The sequence below is a fragment of the Lutra lutra genome, chromosome 14 (assembly GCF_902655055.1).
Source record: "Lutra lutra chromosome 14, mLutLut1.2, whole genome shotgun sequence".
Lineage (NCBI taxonomy): Eukaryota > Metazoa > Chordata > Mammalia > Carnivora > Mustelidae > Lutra > Lutra lutra.
In genome coordinates, this window is record NC_062291.1 from 54,711,548 (window position 1) to 54,730,443 (window position 18,896).

At 46.7% G+C, this 18,896-nt stretch overlaps 1 long non-coding RNA gene across 1 annotated transcript; it reads right to left on the reverse strand.

The window, feature by feature from the left end:
- Positions 1–5,838: 5,838 nt before the first annotated feature.
- Positions 5,839–14,798, reverse strand: LOC125085179 (uncharacterized). The gene is made up of 4 exons (XR_007122796.1): positions 14,721–14,798; positions 9,310–9,392; positions 7,067–7,136; positions 5,839–5,934 (listed from the first exon to the last, which is right to left on the reverse strand). It is a non-coding gene; the product is annotated as an uncharacterized LOC125085179 (long non-coding RNA).
- Positions 14,799–18,896: the final 4,098 nt, after the last annotated feature.

The following is an 18,896-nucleotide window of genomic DNA, read 5'->3' on the forward strand; positions in this document are numbered from 1 at the left end:
AAGCTTTAAAAAAGCATACTTTTTTTTTTTTTAAATTCAGGTATCCTCCTGATCTGAATATTTTAGATAAATCAAAATAACCAGATAATTTTATACAATATCAACTGGGTTTAAGATGGAAAAAAAAAGACACTCAATACTTCTGCAGCTGGATGATTGGAAGCAGAAAATTGCAGGGTGTGTTTGGCCAACAGGACTCTAGAGATCAGATTTGTCTCTAGAGGGTAAACCACAGGCTGGAGAACAGGGCTGGAGAAGTGGGGGAAGGAGAGATGGATGAACGTTTGTTTGGCACATGCTGAGCTTGGTGCTAAGTGATTTATATTTGTACCTGGGACCGCAGTGGGTTCCCCCCCAGCCTTTGCTGTGAGTGTCATTACAACAAATTTGAGGAGAGACTGACTGAAACTCCAGGAGGTAAAGTGACTGGTCCCAAGTTCCCCAGCTGAGGAACTGGTTGGGAGGTTACTGGAAGAGTTCATCTGAGAGGAAGCGAGGGCACACTTGGGTGTGTCAAGGAGGGGACAGAGGCCAGAGACACCTGGTGGGGCTCAGGAATGCTCTGGGTCAGGGACTGGTGAGTAGGAGGAGCCCCGGCTTGATGGCTATGGCGACTGGGCATAGGTGAGGTCCCTGAGAGGGGTGGGGACCAAGAGCAGGCACTGGTTTTGGGGAAGGGGTAGTTGGGTTTGCAGAGGGGAGACCCACAGGACACTGAGTGGGGGAGTCTAGGCTGGTATCAGATCATCTTCTCAGGAGAGCTTGGCTTGTGGAGACAGGTTGGGAGGGAGAGAATGATGTCACTGGGGGGGGTGCTGAGACCTCAGGAGGAGGGGGATGAGCCAGAGGTGGACTGGCCAGAGAGGGAGGGGGGAGAGAAGCCATGGGGCCAGGAAGCCAAGGGACAGAGAGCAAGGCTTTGCGGCTTTGTTTTTTTAAAAGCTCTTCAGGAGGTAACTCAAAAGGGCACAGAGCATGATGTAGGCCGGGGAGAGAGAGAGAGAGAGAGAGAACTAGAAAGGGAAAATGAGACGTTTAAAAAAAAGACATAAAAATTGGATTTTGAGGAAATAGCTTTCATTCTTAAAACAAACAAACAGGATGGAGAGCAGCTTTGTTATCTCGGACTTCCATCTTAATGAACAGGGTGGGCTTCCTGCGTGAATGAAAACACAATGAAATGAAACGGTTTTGTGAGCTTCGGGGGAGGCAAAGGGTCAAGTGAGAAGAAGGAAGAGAAGAGAGGCCTGGGGAGCTGCTATGCAAATGGGGGTGTTTGCAGCCTGGTTGGAGGAGGGGCTATGCGGTCCCAGCACTCGGCCCACAGTGGGGGCCTGTCTGGCACTTTCCACGTGTCCCAGCAGGAAAGCATGGGGGAACAAGTCAGGAGGGGTCAGTTCTCCCTGAGGGATATCCTATATCTAGTTATATATGTTTTACGCTAGCTGGGAAAAAACTGGAATATTACATGATTTGACAACAGTGTTAGGCAAATGCATTTCCATGGATTTCATTTTTCCCTTTTCTGTTTTCACTCAAAGCTGGAGCTAAAAATATAGGCACAGTATTCCTTAATTTGCAGATCTACCTGGAAGGAATACAGTGTTTTTACTCTCTTCTTTCTCTGTTTTTGAGCAGAACTGCGACTCTCATGGGATCAAGAACAGTAAGCAATCTCTTACACTTTCTGTCGCACTTTTAGGTTTGAGCCTATTAAAATGCTTGGACCATTTAGCAATGGGCCCTGGTTCCCTTGTTGCTCGTTCTGAGTTGGCCTAATAACTGCTGGTGCTGGCAGCTCTTTTCTGGAGTCTCTGTGGGTAGTGAGCATGGTTGGTGCTCAGGACCTACTTGCAGCTGCCCTTCCCCCACCCAGCACCCTGGCAGCTGCAGCCTGTGCCTCTCCGCAGCTCTTCACAGTCAGTCAGGGACCACCTGGGCAGGAAGCACCCAGGCCCACCCTTAATGTTCTGACCCACGGAGTTTTCCCTCTGGTTCCCAGAGACAATGTGGATTGCCCCCCCTCCCTGCCCAGGGCCTTTGCACATGCTATCTTGTCTGCCTGGAATACTCTTCTTCCTCACCTGAACAATCAGCCCTGAGAAGGAGACTTTCTCAGTTATTTCATCTCAACACTGTATCTTTGCCAGCACTTGCTACAACCCCTAAGTATTTTATTTCTTATTTATAAGATCACTTGACTGTCTTTCCTACTAAGCCGAGGGCACTTGATTGTCTGATTTACTGCTTTGCGTTCAAGGTGCCTGCTACACTGTTGGGACTCAGTAAGTATCTGGTGAATGGGAAAAAAACCCCAAAACAAAACAGTGTTTGGGGAGGGGGCAGATGCTATCTGCTGGAAGGACAGACTGCTGAAGTGAGCTTCACTGGCTTGCTGGCCAGCTAGATTGCTAATCTCACCTGCTTCTCCCTTCTACTTGGTTGATCCATTAGCCACCATCCAGCCTCCTGAGGTCCTGGTAAGCATGTCCCTTCGTTTCCTTCCTGCTTTGTGGTTTTCGCAGACCCTCAGCTGGCCTCAGACCCAGACATTCAATTCGCTGACGCCAGATCTGCTTATTGGGGCCAGTGTCTCCACTGATCCACTGATCCAAAGCCCCTTTGGCCAGACCTGATGTTCCTGGCCCGGGGAGGCAGCCCCACCGCTGCCAACCCCCATTGCTTGTTTTCCACACAGGGACCAGAAGAAACCCTTAAAAATGCAAGTAGGGTCATGGCACTCCTCTCCTCAGAACCCTGCCAGGGCCCCCATTTCACTCAGAATGAAAGCCAAAGAGAGGTGCGACAGTGTCTGCGGAGGCCCCCTGAGCTCTGGAGGTCGGCCCCCTGGCTGCTCTGTCCCGGCTCCTGTTTCTTCCCTCCCAGCCCCATGTGCATCTGTCCCCCTTGCTGTTTGGCAGCCTGGCTGCTGCCTCAGGCTTTCGCACATGCAGCTACTCAAATATCCAGCAGACTCACTCCTTTCTCACCTTTACGCCCTCACTTGGCTCACATGTCACCTTCTTGGGGAGGCCTTCCTGCCTACCCTATTTAAAATTGCTTCCTTCCTCCCGGGGCCTCCCCTGGGCCTTCCCTCTCCCCTTTCCCAGCTTTGTTTTTTTCCAGAGCACTTTACCATCACTTATTAAGTTCTATTATTTACTTAGTTATCTTGTTAACAACCTGTCTTCCTCACCAAATATAAGGTCCTTGAAGACAAGGATTTTTTTTTTTTTTTTTTACGATGTTAAATCACTGGCGCCCAGCATGAAGTACCTGGCCCATTAGAGGTCTTCAGAAAACACTGTTGAATGAGTGAGTACACCTTTCAGCCAAAAGGCTTCTCAGAAAGAGGTGAGGCTCCTGCGTAATGACAGCCTTTGTAAGGCTGGGTGAAGTGGAGTGGTCCCCAGTGCTGGCCAGAACAGCCACACCTCTCGGCCCCCAGATGAGGAACCCACCCTGAGTTACACACGGGGGAGTCACCCCCAGGCCCCTGGTTGGTCTCAGGGCTCATCAATTCGGGCCAAAAGAGCACCGATCGTGGAGGCTGGCTTAACCTCTCCCCTTGAGGATATTCTTTCTGGTGGCTTAGCCCCTGTCCAACCCTCCAGGCCCGTGTGAGTACTTGGGAGTAACGTGGTCACGGATTAGGGTGATGTTACGGTCTACAAAGAGGAGACCCAGGATTAATGGCGCTGAGGGCCCTGCCTCTCTTCATGGACCAGCTCTGTGTGGGTTGGTGGCGGTTTCCTGCATCATCTTTAATGGCTGGGTGAATGTATGTTCCTTTCTCAGGTGGGTTCTCCAAGCAGGCAGAGTGGGTCTCTGTGAGAGGACGCTCCTCTGAGGGGACAGTAAAAACACCCACAAGGTGGGAGAAGGAAAAGGAAGTGGAAAATGGGGTTTGGAATCAAAGTTTGTTGCCTTACAAATAAAGTATGGCCTTTTCGTCTTTACAGCTGTCTGGATTATTATCGCTTATCCCTGCTCCAAACTTAGGGGAACAGATCACACGTTCGCCTTCTGTGTAAGCTAACCCTCTGCGGAGAGTTAGCCATCCTGGTAGCCATCCTGGTCCTTGCTCCTTGAAGAGGGAAGTGAGCCGGCAGTCTGTCCAACTCAGATTTCTAGGGTATATCCTGAGGTTAGTGTCCATTTAGACCATTCTCTTCCCTTCCATCTGCACAAGTGAGCCCTTCATGTATGCGTTCCTTCATTCATCATTTCCTCTCTTGTCCACACAGTGGCCGTTGTAGGCAGAGTTCTGAGATGGCCTCCAGATTCCCACCCCTGGTTGTATGCGTGTTATACAGGCCCCCCTCCTGAGTGAGGGAGGATTTGTGACTGGTAGGCTTGCCTTGTGATTAGGATGCATTATGGGACAGAAAGGACTTTGCAGATGTGATTAATGATCCTGTGTGGATCTGACAAGCCCTTAAAATCAGGCAAACCCTTCAAAGGAATCAGGCCCTTCCTGTAGAGAGAGGTTTGAAGGGTGGGAGTGTGGGACCATGGGGGCAAGGACTTGTCCTATTCTGGGCTACAGGGGCCCACGGGGGTGGAGGGTGGGAGCTCCAGGTGTTAGCACTCCCAGCATTAGCAGATGAAGGAAACGAAGCTTAATCATGTCTTGTTCATGCTCAGAAGCGATGCCAGGACTGGGATAAGAACCTTTGAGTCCTGAGCCCCGGGTGTCCATCCTCCCCCCTGCTCAGGGCTGCTGCCATCTGGACTCAGCAGCCAAGGCCCTCATGGACACTGCACACACAATACTCCTTCGGGACCGTGGCTATACTGTGACAACCGGTGAGCAGGCATTTCTGAGAAACTTAGAAATTACTCAGCTGATTCAAAATTAAACGAAGTTGGTCTTGAGCTCTTGGCGCTAGAATCCTCCCTGCCCCACATCTGGCTCCAGCTCCTCTGCTCTGGGAAGATGGAATTTCCACTGGAAAAGGTTAGGCTACCCTGAGCCCCTAATTAATCTAAATTTTATTATTCATGTGGCAGAATTTGAGCTGCCTCTAATCACTTTGTAGTCCAGTGTGAATAAGGATGTAGGAAGTATAATTTGGTCATTACTTTTGGAGGACAATCTTGGCAACATGTGCCAAAAGCTTTAAAATTACCCACATGCTTTGACCTCAAAATTCTAATTTTAGTTTTTGAGCAAATATTTAACTAGAGGGATGCTCACTGGAGAATGTATTATGGAAAACATTGAAAACAATCAAATGTCCTATGATAGGGACTTGGGGAAATTACCGTACATCTGAACGATAGACTACTATGCAGTCATCAAAAATGAGACAGAAGAGTAAGGACTCAGAAAGAGGTTTTCAGGATAGTTGGTCAGTTTCAAAGTGTGATGTATATGGTTCCAGAAACAGATCTCCCAGGCTGGAATCCCAGACCCACCATTTTGTTGCTATGTAACATTGTACAAATGACTTATCTTCTTTAAGCTTTAACTACTCTGTAAATGGGGGTAATAATTATATCATCACTCAGAGTTATTGGGAAAATTAAAGGAGATGATCCATGTGAAGTGCTCAGTATAGCCTAGTACATAGTAAACACTTGCTTGGTAAATTTTACCATCATTATTATGATTCCGCTTATGATTTTAGAAACATATGCATTTAGAAGGAAGGAAGAAAGGAAAGCAAAACGAACATGATGATCTCTGGACGATAGAATCACATCACAGTGATTTCATTTTCTTCCGTGTTTTCTTTCTTTCTTTCTTTCTTTCTTTCTTTCTTTCTTTAAGATTTTATTTTCTTAAGTAATCTCTACACCCAATGTGGGACTTGAACTCACAACCCCGAGATCAGGTGTTGCACTGACAGTCCACCAACTGAGCCAGCCAGGTGGCCCTTCTGTGTTTTCTTCATTTGCAGAATGCTGTACAATACATAAGAACTACTCCTGTAAAGAGGAAAAAATCCACTAAGAATGAAGGAAGAAGAGGCTTTTTTTGCAGTATTGAAACCGTTGGGTAAGTTGCTCAGCTATGCCTGGGTCTTGGTTTAGGAGCCCAAAAGTGGGACACAGTGGGGGAATCGGCTGGGGTTGGGCCCTGCCTGCCTCCAGCCCCATCTGCTGACGTGCTCCCACTGCCCACACATCCATCCCTGCCTTGACCCAGGCCACGAGCTCCCAGAAGCACACAGGCCTGAGAGCTTAGCTGCCGGGGAAGGTGATGCCTAAGTCCGGCAGAGAGGAGGAGAGGCCCCACTCATCTGTTTGTCATCTTATCAGTGCAACAGCCAGGAAGAATTCATTAGAGGCCACCCCACTTCTTCTGCCTCTGTGTCTGCTCAGTCAGGCAGGCCATTCATTAGCATGTGTGACAAAGTCCTTCCTGCAAACAGAAGCTTTAAGCAGAGCCAAACTGCTTCAATCTCCTTGCAGGGACAGCAGGGGACATCCTGGAAGGAACTGACAGAGGGGGCTGGGTTGGAGTTTCAGGAACCAGGGAGGGCCCTGGAGGTGCTGTCCTCAGCCTAGGAATGTAAGAGAACAGCCTAGAGCTGGAGAAGGGGGTCTACACTGAGAAGGGCAGAAAGTGGGGGCGTATGTAGGGGTTGGGAGTCAGCTTCTCCTTCCCAGGGAATCTGCAGGCAATCTGTGGGGGAGAGAGCTGGAAAGGCCCTGGAGCCCACAGTGGGCCGCATGGGGATGGGATGGAGCCTGATGTCCCTTTGACCATGGTCATTCCGGCCCCATCCCAGTCTCTATGCAACAGGGAAAAGAAGCGACCAGGAAAACACCTGCTGCAAGAAATTCTGTATGGAAATGCTGACTCTGGGCAGATTTCAAACATTTGCTATGTGTGTGTTATTTTGACAGCTGTATTGAAGAATCATTCACATACCATAAATGGCACATATTTAAAGTATACAAATGCAACAGTCTTGAAACCATGAAACTGTCACTGCCACCTGATGGTGGACATTTGGGCTGTTCCCATCTTTGGCTGTTGCGAATGGCGAGACTATGGACATGCCTGTGTACGTGTTTGTCCCAGTACCTGTTTCCAGTTCTTCTGGGTATGTACCTAGGAGTGGAATTGCTGGGTCACGTGGTAATTCCATGTTGAACTTCTTGAGAAAGCACCACACTGTTTTCTGCTGTGGCCAGACCATTTATGTTCACAGTCTCTCTCTCTCTCTCTATTTTTTTTTTTTCCTAATAGTCAACATTTTTGAGGTATAATTTACATATATTAAATTGCATACATTTTTATAGGAAACAGGTCAGTTAGCTTTGTCAAATGTATACATTTGTGTAACCATCATCACAACAACAAAAAAATACAATATTTCTATCACCTTAGGAAATTTCCTCCTGTCAGCTGGAGCCAATCCCTCTTCCAGCCAACCTCTCATATGTTTTCCATCACTGTAGATTACTTTTGCTTGTTCTCAGAACTTTGTCTAAAGGATAGCGTGCAGTATCTTTTGATCTGACTTCTTTTGCTCAGTAAAACGTTTTTAAAGGGTCATCCGTGTTGGAGTGCCTGGCTGGCTCAGTTGGTGGAGCATGGGACTCTTGATCTTGGAGTGGTTAGTTTGAGCCCACATTAGGTGTAGCGATTACTTAAAAATAAAATCTTTTTAAAAAAGCCATCCATGTTAATGTGTGCCTTGTGTTTTCCCTCTCTATTGTTGAGTATATTCTGGTTATTGATGAACTACAATTTGTTAGTCCATTCATCTGTTGATGGACTTCTGGGTTGTTTCTAGTTTAGGGCTGAAAAAAGAGTGATAAGCATTTGTGAACAAGTCTTTTTGTGGTCATATGTTTTCATTTACCTTGAGTAAATACATAGGAGAGAAATTGTTGGATCAAAGGGTAGATGTTTAATTTTGTAAGAAACTGTGCAAATGTTTTCAAATTGGTTGTCAGAGCACTTGATATGGTTGCTTCTGTGTTCTGTGTCCTTATGACTTTTTGTCTACTTGTTCTAGCAAATTCCAAGTATTAAAATATCTAACTACTATTGTCTTTTCCCCCCTTTATCTCTTTTGGTTTTGCTTCATGGCTTTTGAAGCTCTATTATTAGGAACTTACCCACTCATGATTAGCATACCTTCTGAAGACTTGCCCCCTTTATTAATTATAAAATGTCTTCCTTGCAGTATTCTCTGTCTTGAAGTCTACTTTGGTGATATTAATATAACATCTCCAGAGAGGGATGCTTTAAAAGATGCCAGAAGTTGCCTCAAGGAAGAACTTACTAAATCTGATTAAAGAGGTTGGGAATCCAAGAGGGCTTCACCGAGGAGGAGCTAGAAACAGACTTGTAAAAATAGGCCTGACTTACCAGGTGCAAACAGAAAAAAAAACGGTGCCATGGATAGCAGGGACTGGAAAGCATGAGTAGCAGCAGGCAGGATGGAGAGTGACTGGATAAAGCTATATTTCAGGGTGTTATTATCTCCAGCTCACAGAGAGCCCTGTGTCCTGCCAAACTTCCAGCTCTAGAGAGGGGTCATAGTGAGCTCCTGAATAGGGAACTGTCATACCTTCAGATTGGTTTTAGGCACTGAAGGCTGGAATGGAAGGGGGCAAGGTGGAAGGGCAGGGAAAGGAGTTTGTAAGAGAATTTGGTTGTCCTCTTGAGAAACAATGGCGGCTCCAAGGTGCCTGGAGAGAAGGGCTAAAGGGGCATGGGGCACCAGGGCGTTCAATCACATGACCTCCTGATCAACCGGGTGTGAGGACCAAGAGGGAAGGAGCTCTCTGGAATGACTAGAGGTGGACGTCACATTCACTAGGCTAGAGAGGGCAGACTGTGGTCAACGTCAGAAGAAGAAGGAAGGTGAAGAGTTCACCATGGGACATGTTGAGTGTGGGCATATGGAGATGTTCAAGAGGCTTGGGCCCACCCTGCCAGCCCCCTCCTCAGTGGTTGGAGTTTTGTCTCTGTGGGCTCCTCATCCGAGCTTTTGTGTTTTAATAATTCCCTTCAGGCCTTGACCGTAGGGATGGTAGCTGCTGTTTACAGTTGCTACTGCCATAATAGAGTTCTTTTTTAGAATTTTGGCTACATAATTCATGATGCTTTATATTAAATTCTGTCTATGAAAATAACTGATGTGATTTCTATCCCCTGCCTGGATAGAATGCAAACAAAACAAAACCTATTTGGTATCCCCTGGACTGGGCCATTATGGCCATGTCAGTGGCAGAAGCTTGTGCTACATAAAACTTGAGGCTTTTCTATAGTTCCAATATAATACCAATCTAGCTTGACCAGAGCAGTAAGGCAAGAATAAAGGGGCCTAAAATTTTTACCTGCTCCAGCTGGGGTGTCGGGTGGCAGGCTCTGTTCCCAGAGTACCGATGAAAACTCCAACTCCAGAACTGTTTCGGGGAGCCTGAAGATGAGCTGAGGCACAGAAAGGGAGAGGAAGATGGCTGAGACCACACAGCAAGCGAATGCCATGGTGGGATTGGACCCCAGTTCTCCTGAACCACTGGGCCCCCTTGGGGTGATTTGTTACTCTCCCCAGTTAATAAATATCTGTCTTAAGACGGAGGTTGTGCCAACCTGTTTCTCTGCTATGTCCAATAAAATAAAATAAATGCATAAAAATGGTTAAAACACTTGGGGGTTTTTTATGCTCAAAATGACTCACTAACTGTAAATGCACCACCCCCAATTCTAAATTTTTAAATATAAATTAAATGTGGCAATGTCCATGTAAACGCCTCAGTGCAGCTAGCTGTGGGTGGGGTTCTTGACCTCAGTTTCTTGTAAATGGCAGTTCTAATCCTGTTTACCTCTCAAAGTCAATACTGGGCAAAGCATTCCCTTAATAGATGGGAGCTGTTACTGTTGAACGACCTTAGCACTTATTTTGCATGAAGTGTGTCTACATTTTCCCATTGGTCTTTTTGGTTCTGAAACACATTTTTTTTTTTCTTTCAGTAACACTACTCCTGACCTAAAGCCTAGCTCAGTGAATGTTGGAGAGCATGAAGTTGTCCATGTTGTCATGTAGTGTTTTCCTGAGAGCTCTCTGAAAAAAAATTCCCATCCAGAGAGACAGTGGAGGCCACTTCTTTAGGGTGGGATGTTTGAGGACTCTTCTGTCACCTCTCCCTAACCCTGGGAGAGGTCCCTTCTGGTGACTGAACAGGCTGTCTGGTCTCACACTTCGGGTGACCCATCCATGGGGTCACTGAGTATGGGGCCTACAGGGCTTGGCCTCTAGGAGAAAGGGTCCTGAAGGCCATCACCCAGCCCGGCTGAGTTCACACCCAGTGATTTACCGAGCATTGGGGCCACTGACACCTTTTATGCCCCTTCCTCCGGCCAAAGGGACACAGCGAGGGGAGAGGTGGCCGGGAACCCATCCCTGGGTCACCTCCACAGAGCTCTCCCATCATTGACGGTGTCCCTTTGCCCTGGAAAACAAAACCTAGGCCCCTTGACTTTGGGTTACCAATACTTTGGCACCACCTTTGAAGCCGTGATCTGAATTTACGACAGAGCGTGAAAGACCATTTCAGGCTTGGCCCTCTTTCCCGGCCGCTGAACTTCATGTGGTCTAGAGTAAATCACCCTAATAGCCATCGGGCCTGCATTGTTGCAGGATGTTTTATTCCCAGGCTGACTGTTATTTAGGGTGGCCAAGTTGAATCGCCAAGTGTCGAGTTACAGTTGTTGCTTTTCTTCGCCTTGTGCATAATTATGAAGAGACAGAATGGCCAAAGGTAGGCTCAACGCAGGCCTGCTCAACAACAAGGCCCATTAAGGGGTGCGGATAAAACAAACAAGGCACCCCGTTTTGAAGCTCAGGAAGGAGTCTCCTTCCTTCAGACTTGCAGACAATGGAGCTGCTTTTCCCTGGGAGAAGAGGTGGTGTTGGGTACAAGTGGCCCCTAGACTTGCTGCTCTGATGAAAGGACTGTATGTTCCAGGCCCCTCTGCTGGCCGGGAACTGGGCCTGCCTGGCTTTGGGTCCTCCATAGGCAGAGGTTGGGATGGGCGGACAAGTCCCAGAGACACTAACCAATTGAAGCTAAGGTCAGAGCAAAAAATCCTTAAGCTTTTCTCCACCCACAATTGTATGCAGTGCTCATTTTTATGACTGCACCACATGCGGGCAGCTGTGCACACCTCTGCAGCCCCAAGAGGCCCCTAAAGGTGTATGGGCCTCTTCCCTGGGGATGGGGTGAGGGGTTTGGGGTGTGGGGGCTGGGACACAGTGGTTGAGGATACCCAGTCCTCAGGGCGCATTCCTTATGCGTGTGTGAGCTTTCTCTCTGCCTGGTAGGACAGTATCTGTAACTCTTGGGTCAGGTAGATTCAGAGGACAGTACAATTCTCCCTCTCTCTCTCTTTTTTTTTTTTTTTTTTGTTTGGTGGTGGTGGTGGTGGTGGTGTCAGGGCGTGGGGATGTCTCTGTTTGTTCATCCAGCGATGGAGGAGGCTCAAGGGTGTGGATGAGGGGGACCCGGATGACATCAACAAGCACCACGCACTCCTTGAGGTCCCGGACCTATGATGCCTTTGTCTTCCCAAGACCTTCTGCCCTTGTTGCACCTTTTGTTTAGGAACAGCTTTATTATTACAATGTAGCTGAAAAACTAAGACATTTCTGTAGTAAAATTCAGCAAAAGGCATTTATTTACCCAACTGTCCGTCTCTCCTCATACCCCAGGTTCCCTCTCAGAGGAAGCCATTGTACCTAGCTTCTTGTTTGCTATGTGCATTTTTTGTATTTGCTTTTATCTGTAGGAAAATGTTGGGGATGAAGGGAATGGGGGAATTGTGATTTGCCACTAGCCCTTGGCTGTCAAAGGGCATGGACAAGGCAGACCAAATCCACAGTCAGCACCATGTCTAAAAGCAGAGAGGCTGCTGGTGCCAAGGCCTTGAGAGGGTGGGGCAGGTCTTTCAGGAGGGAGAGGAAGGGGCAGGTAACTGTCTAACAAGTGTAGTACTGTTTCAGAAAGCAAGATCTGGTGGTCCCGAGTTGAAAGGTAGAGCCTACCCTCAGTTGAGTCTAGCAGGGGAGAAGTGCAGACAATTCAGATACAACGTGCTGTGCAATGATCATGCAGTACAGAGGGAGCAGAGAGGAAAGGGGAGAATAATGTAGCTGGGACAGGGTGGTGAGGAAAGGCTTCCTGAAATTGGTATTCTCTGGGCTGGGCTTTAAGGATGGATAGGAGTTGACTGGACTGTTGGAGGGCCGTAGGGGAAACCGTGTGTGCACAGGCTTGGTACTTAAGGAGCTGTAGTCAGGCTGGCATTGTGTAGCCTAAATTGTGTATGTGTGTGTGTGTGATGTGTGTGTATGTGCCCGCACATCCATATGTGCAAGGCAGGGTATGTGCGTGTGGAAGTAAGGTTGGGGATGCAGCTGGAGAGGAGCACAAGGGTTGGATTGTGAAGGGAATTGCCTCAACCAATGGCTGGAGACAAATTGTGTTTCCTTCACTCATTCCTCATCCCACAAATATTTACTGAGCACCAGAGTGTGCCGGGCAAGTGCTAGGTATCTGGGAGATGATGGAAAACAGGCATCAGGATCTGACATTCAAAGTGCATGTTGGGGGTTGGGGCTAGGCACACAACAACAGATGCGTGCTGATTGTCAGTACCATGAGAGAGAATAACGGGGGGCGCAGGGGTGTCCCCTGTGAGCAGGTGCTATCAGAACAGGCTGGAAGGATGAGCAGCGCTGTGCTGGGAAGCCCGTCCAGGCGGAGGGATGGAGGGCAGGGCTGCTGCTTGAGTGAGAAGTGGGGTGGGTGCCACTGTGTTTCCCGGTGAGTAATCCAATGATGAGGAAGCCCAGTGACTTTGGGGGAAGACAGAGGACTAGTTTAGGATGATATCTGGGGAAGAGTCTGACTGCCAGGCTGGGGGCTTGTGGGAGCAGCGGAGGTGGCAAACAGGAAGGTAGACCCAGAGGGGCTGAAGGATCCAGGGCCAGGTCAGGACCTGGGGCGGGGGGGTCTTGACTCCTCAGGACCACTATGCAGTCCCTTACCACACTGGCTTGTTCCCCCCCCCAAATCTCACATATCTACCCATTTCTCTCCATCCCCAGTTCCCGCTGACTTCTTGGATCTTGCCACCATCCCACCTGCGTCTTGTGCCTCCTAACTGGTCTCTGTGGCCCGACCTTAACATCGTGCAATCCAGTCTGCACTCAACAGCTGGAGAAATGTTTTAAAATGGAAATATGACCACTTCACTACCTTGCTGAAGATCCTTCAAGTGTTCTCTACTGACCTCAAGCCCCTTAAGATGATCTGGCCCCGCTGGGTTCATCATCCTCTTCCCTCAGAATTCTGTGCCCCTCCCAGCATGCCAATTTTCCCTGTCCTGAGAAGCTCTTCTTACTGCTCTGGACTTTCCTTCTTTCTTGTCTCCAGGCTCTTCTATGTGCTCTGCTCTCTTTCTATAATTCTCTTTTTCACATTTGTCTCCTGTGACCCCACAGATGTCTCATCTCAGCTCATCTTCTAGGTCTTTCTGTTTGGGAAAGCTTTCATGGCATGCTGAGCCTGGGTCAGGTGCCCCCAAAGGCATCTCTACCCCCATCCTAGCTCTTATTGGGCAGGTGCAACTGCTTGGCTTCTTGTCTGTCACCGTACTAGATTCCAAAAGAAAGGTAAATTATGTCCTCAGCCCTTGGCACAGTAGCTGGTGCTCGAGAGGTACTTACTGTTGAATGAGATGTGAGAAGGAGGCATGGGTAGAGGTAAGGGTAGGGCTGAGGGAGACAGAGTTGAAGAGGATCTCATCGTTAAAGGATGATGGCCATGGGACACCAATAACAATGATAGCGATTTTTACATTGGTCCTCACTGTGCGAGGCACTATTTCAAGAGCTTTACATGTATTTGTTCATTAGTCTTCCTGAAGATGAAGATGAAGATATGAGGAAGATACCTGTTAGGATCTGTTTTAGCGATGAGGAAACTGAACATTGTCAGGTTAAGTAACTTATCCAAAGTCCTACAACTAGTGAGAGGGCTGGGGTACATTTCATTTGGGAGCTTCAAACTTTACCTGAAGGCAAACTGATTCTCTCAACAGTTTGCACTAGCTTCATGGGGTTGGGAACATCTCAGCATGTCAAACCAAACGGCTAAAATCTCCCACTAGATTTGCAACCCCAGAGATGACTCCCAGGTCAATACGACTTCCTTTTTTTCTTTTCTTTCTTTCTTTCTTTTTTTATTTTTAAAAGATTTTATTTATTTGACAGAGAGCACAAGTAAGCAGAGCAGCAGGCAGCGGGAGAGAGAGAAGCAGACTCTCTGCTAAGCAGGGAGCCTGCTGTGGGGCTTGATCCCAGGACCCTGGAATCATGACCTGAGCGGACGGCAGCCGCTTAACCAACTGAGCCTCCCAGGAGCCCCCCAGGTCAATACGACTTTCTAATCCCGCACCGAGTTCCAACCCAGTAATCTGGGCCAGTGGAGCAGCGGTAGGGTTAATGCCTGCTTCCAGTAACTTTCTACACCTGGGCAGGTTGTGAACAGCAGAGGACAAAATAGTCTGTGCCAGTCAAGAAACTCCATCCTGCTTGGTGATCGGATAACTGGCTATAAATCAGTACTAACATTTTTCATCTGTTTTTGTACCCCAAAACAACACTTGTAAACTTGTGGGAGGGGCGGTTCCTAAGATACATAAGGGATATAAGGTAGGTAGCGATCAAAGTTAAGTACAATACCTCGATTCCCAAAGTTAGTTATAGTGGGTTTTCTTGCTTTTGTGACAGGATTTATTCGGACTGCTGTACTCTTAATTTGATGTAACAACATGCTATTAATCTAAATATTTGTAAATAAAGTATCTATATCTAAATTTAAAAAAAAAAAAGCACCCGGCGGGCACGTGTGGCATAAAACGCTCTATGAAGGACAAAACGTTGGCTCAGCTGCGTGAGCGGGGCACGTGTTCTGCACGCAGACCGCCGGGGGGCGGGGCCTACGGTGCCGCGCAAGATAAGATGGCGGCGCGTGGAGCTGACAGGGTAGCGGGGAGAAGTGAGCGGGGGAACAAGTGAGCAGAGGTCCCACTTGGCGCTTAGTGTTAGGGAGGCAACAGTGAAGGCTGAGATAGTTAGATAGGTGATGGTGGCTGTCACGCTGTTGTTCTGTGTGCAGGTAACTTGGACGTTCACTAAAAAGATGGAGAAATTTAGGGTACTTGTCAGGCCGTTGGGGCTGTTGCAATCAGGACGCCTCTATAATACACCTGAGCTTCCCTTGAAGCAAGCAAGCAGCGGGAAGCTGTGTCCATGCCTCTCCAGGGCTCTGGTAAGTAACCCTTCACTACCTCTCCTTAGAAGTCACAAGCATTATTCATGAGGACCCAGAAACTAAAAATAAGGCTTTGGGTCCTTCTGACCTTGGTGTTGGGATTGTAAACCGGTACCACGTTTCTGAAGGATTTTGCAGTATCCACCAGCAGCCTTAAGAAAGGCATTCCTTTCTGACCCTGGAAATCTGGCTCCAGAAACTCACTTCCCCCCAAAACTCAGAATTGAGAACAAAAAAAAATTTTTTTCCCTAAGATTTTACTTACTTAAGAGAAAGAGAAAGTGAGAGACATAGCACTGGGGGAGGGGGAGAGGGAGAGGGAGAAGCTAACTCCCCACTAGGCAGGGAGCCCCATGCAGGTCTCCATCCCAGGACCCTAAGATCATGACCTGAGCGAAAGGCAGATGCTTAACAGACTGAGCCACCCAGGCGCCCCGAGAACAAAAAATTTCTATTAAAAATGTTCACTTCAAGGTTGTGCAAACTGTATAAAATTGGAAACAATGAAGATTATGTTAATGATTATGGCGTATTTTCATAATGGATTATGATATAGTCATTTTTTATGAACATGTAATCCTGGCAAGTATTCACTCTATAAGTTAAGTGACAAAAGCAAAACATAAAAATAGAACAAAAACATTAAAAAAATGATACAAATATGTTTTGAACAGACATATGCATATGGAAAAGATTGCAAATGTTATTAGTGGTTTTCTCTGGAAGGAGGGGATTTCAGGTGATTTTCATCTTCTTTGAACCTTTCTGTGTTTTCCCATATTATCCTCAGTAATCATGCCTTGTTTATGTTCAGAAAATTAAAATGTATCCTTACTTTGGGTAAAAAAAGTGTGTTCAAAGGTTAAATTGAAGAAGTTGACCTGACCTGAAGAAGTTGTATGGCTTGAAAAATAAGACCTAAGTGAATCTCTGTTAGGAAAAGTACAGCAGGCTCCTTAACCCCATGAAAGCTTGTTCATTCCTTCTCTGCTGTGGCTTGATTTAACAGATCTTCTGGAAGTAGCGAGAATGAGTCTGGCACTTGAGGAGCCCAGGAATATTCTCCCAGGTTTGCTGGCAAGCTCATGCTAGTGTCGGTGAAGGACACAAAAGAACTAAAAAGCAAGAGCTAACATTTATTGAGTGCTTGCTCTGTGCCAGCCATGATGCTAAATGCAAGACATACAGACACATACATTCGCTTGTGCGTGCGCGCGCGCACACACACACACACTCTTCTGAATTTATTAATGCATTTCATTTTCACAATGACCTTATGAAATTGGTACTGTCCCTACTCCCATTTTAAAGATGAGAACACTGAGGCCCAGAAGGGATGTATACTCCATGTCACACACCTCGTAAATCATACTGTCAGAATTTGAATCCAGGTCTGATGGTGTTGAATTGGGAAGTGGGAAAAGCAAATGGATGGGGAGGAGAGAGAGAGAGCGAGGGACAAAAGAGGGGAGAAACCCCCAGTAACCTCAAGGTTTTCCCCATTCCCCTGTGAAGAGTGCACCAGAATGAGTGTCAAGAAGCAATTCAGAGTAGGGGGGAAGATCACTACCTTCACATTTGCAGGCCTCAGTGATTCCAGATGAGTCCGGACAAGGGTTTCTCAACTCCAGGAGCAGCAACAGAAAGAGGAAAAGAGAAATTGCATGTGACTGATCATGAGTGTTGGTATTTGTGAGAAAGTTTCTCTCAAAGGTTAAGAAAGAGGCACAAGTTTCTGGAGTGCTCCTGAGGAGAACTTCTGGGCACCTTTAAGAACTTGCCAGGTTGATAGCAGTGTTTTTATTCCAATTTCACTTTTGAGCAGATGGCCCTTCTGTTCTGTTCTTCAGGTAGAGGAGCTCCTAGAGTTGCCCGTCTGTTCATCAGCCTCAATTAAGCTTGGTTTTGGCGCCCAGATGGAGCACAGGTGGAGAGGGTTGGGGGCAGGTAAAAGGAAGAGTTTTCTGAAGTTTCTGAGCAAAAGAAGGGAAAGGAAAGCTAGAGGTTTCATGTGAAAGTAATGGTTGATGCTAGTAATGGAAGAGGAAAATGGTGACAGAATAAAGGTGGGGAGTGCAGCTTGGGGATGAGTCCCTTGTGGGGAAGGAAGAGAAAACCAGTTCTTCATACCTGTCACCAGGTGGCTCCACTGACAAAATACAGCTGGGTTGTGTCTCATTTCACCTGAGGAAGTCCTTTGTGATTGTGGACTGGGGAATGAATGGGAAGCAGCATTTGAGGGTGGGGGTGCTGGCAGAGAAGGATAATGGCAGCGTGCACCTGACCTGTAAAAAGCATGCCAACACTCAGAGCTGGTATTGTTGGTATTTTCTATTGGGCCCATTTTCCAGCAAAATAGAAGAAGAAGGAAGTTAATTGAACACACTGACTATTATCTGCCCTATATTGTACTGAGTTCTTTCATTTACCTTATTTAGTTCTATAGCAATCTTGTGGGTCAATGTTACACCCATTTTGCCTATAAGGAAAAAGAAGCTTAGTAATGTTAGCTACTTGTTCAAGGGATCCGAGCAAGTAAAGGACAAAGCCAAGATCCAAACTAACATCTGCCCGATGCGAAAGCCTCTTTCAGTTTACTTTCCATTTTGACTCCAGACATCAGCTGTAGGCCCTGTGTTCATGGTTCAGCCGCCCTCACTTTTAAAGTTGTAATTAGACCAAGTCAGTGGTTTTTAAACATATGTGAACCTAAGGATTCTTGGGATGCTTGTTAAAATGTATCCATTCCTGGGCTCTACTCCTAGAACTACTGATGAGAATCCCCGTGGGAGGAGCCTGAGAATCTACCTTAACAGGCCCCAAACCTAATTCTCATGTGCTTAGGCAAGTTTGGTCAACACTGGTGTAGGAAGATTTTCACATTCATGGATATAAAGTCAGTTGGTTATGTGCTATTTATCTTTGCAAGGTTTTATGTGGTTTAGGAAGTAAGATCTTTCATATTTATGTCTTTTCCCTGATCTCTATCCTATACTGCTCAGATTTTTTTTACGTTATGACATTATTTAAAATAATCAGTCGAGATTACGTGTACATTAGGGGGTAAGGCAACAATACAGTGATATTTTGCCCCTTGTGGTGATGTTCCCTATTTTACTTTGTATACTAGAACTGAACTATTTATTTGCATGGATTGAATTGAAAGGAATTCTCTGGTTAAGCGGCAGGAGTGAATTTTGGTTAACACTGAGCTATAAAAGGCCAAGGTACATATTTAACTTTATAGTGTTGCCTTTGGTAGTCCTTGGTGCTCTTCGCATCCTTGTCCTTCTGAATGGGTTTAAGAGGATGTCATTTCATCTACAGCCATAAAATAAAAAATAAATTTGGGGGAATTCGAAAGATAATTAGGCCTGAGCCACTTTGGATTGAAATATTCAAATATCAGTTCTAATAAGGCTTTTCAGTAGTACCCGGCTATGCATGATTTATGTGAAACTTGCAGTTATAGGAGTAGGTCATGAGAGATCCAGTATTAGTCCCAACAATTAGCAGGTTGCACAGGGGAGCAGAATTCTTGAATAACTAACAGTTTGTAAAATTGATACAAACTTTGAATACCT